Source organism: Onychostruthus taczanowskii, unplaced genomic scaffold (assembly GCF_017590055.1).
Source record: "Onychostruthus taczanowskii isolate IOZ18803 unplaced genomic scaffold, ASM1759005v1 scaffold30, whole genome shotgun sequence".
Taxonomy (NCBI): Eukaryota; Metazoa; Chordata; class Aves; order Passeriformes; family Passeridae; genus Onychostruthus; species Onychostruthus taczanowskii.
Genome location: NW_024500350.1, coordinates 8,700,301 through 8,701,442, shown reverse-complemented (window position 1 = coordinate 8,701,442; position 1,142 = coordinate 8,700,301).

The window sequence follows — 1,142 nt, the reverse complement described above, 5'->3', positions numbered from 1 at the left end:
GGCCCCCCGGCGCCCCGCCAGCCCCTGCTCTGTCAGCCGCGGGCCCCCGGCCTGGCCCCACCGGCCCAGCCCGGCCCTTCCCGCTCCGGCCCCGGCCCCGACAGCCCATTCTGGGCAGGGCGGCTGCCCCCGCCCGTCGGCCTGTAGAGAAGCGGAGAGCCCCGGGCCGGCCCCCTGGGGGCCTCCGCCGTCCCCCGCCTCTGCTGGGGCACCCGGGCCGCGGGTCCGCCCTGGCGAGGAGTCTGGGCTCGGCTGATGGGGGTACACCGGGGGTACACCGGAGCGGGGCTGCCGGTCCCACGATTCCAGCCTTGATTTCCAGGCCAACGTGCAAGGCTACCGCCAGCCTCGGGGGACCCGCGGGGTGCCCTCGGACCGAAGACAACGGGGACTCCGCACCCGGGGCTGTGCGGGGGCTCCCGGCTACGCAGCCGTTCGATCTCCGAGCCCCGCTTCGGGCGGCGGGGGCTGCGGGAGCCCCGGGAGATCCGCGCGGTGCTTTGCCGGTCTGCGGGCCGTGTGGGCTGGTGGGGAGCTCGGCAGGACCGAGGCCCCCTGCCCGTGGCTGTTCCCCGGGGCTCGGTCCGAGGGGTTCCTCAGCTCTCCGCCCCGCCCCGGGCCCTCGGCAGGAGCCCCGGTGGGGCCGGTGCCCGGCGGGAGGAGCGGCGCCGGAGCTCCCCTCCCCACCCGTTTGGCAATTGCTGGTTCCGAGCTCGCACACAACCCGAGCTCTGTCCGTGGTTTATTTTAAACAGTTTAATTTGCCCCGGAGGAGCGGCCGCTGCCCGGCAGAGACCAACCCAGTGCGGCAGTTCTGGGAATCAGTGCCGGCGAACCGGTTGCTCTGAAACGCAAACGAGCCCCGGAGCGCTGCCCGGGCGGGCAGGGGTAGCGGGGGAGGGACGGGACGGGCACGACGCGGCTCCGGGGCTCCCCGGCGGGACCGGCTCCCCGTATCGGGACCTGGCGGGGGGGACCCGCGGTCCCCGCGCTCTGCCTTGCCCGGCGAGGTTCCGCCGCGGGCAAGAACCGTGTACGTCCCTTCGGAGCCGTTCAGCCGCGCCGGGGCTCGCCCCGGGGGGAGAAGAGACACCGGGGGGTGACATTGCCGGGCAGGCGGTGAGCCCGTCCCACGTGTGCGG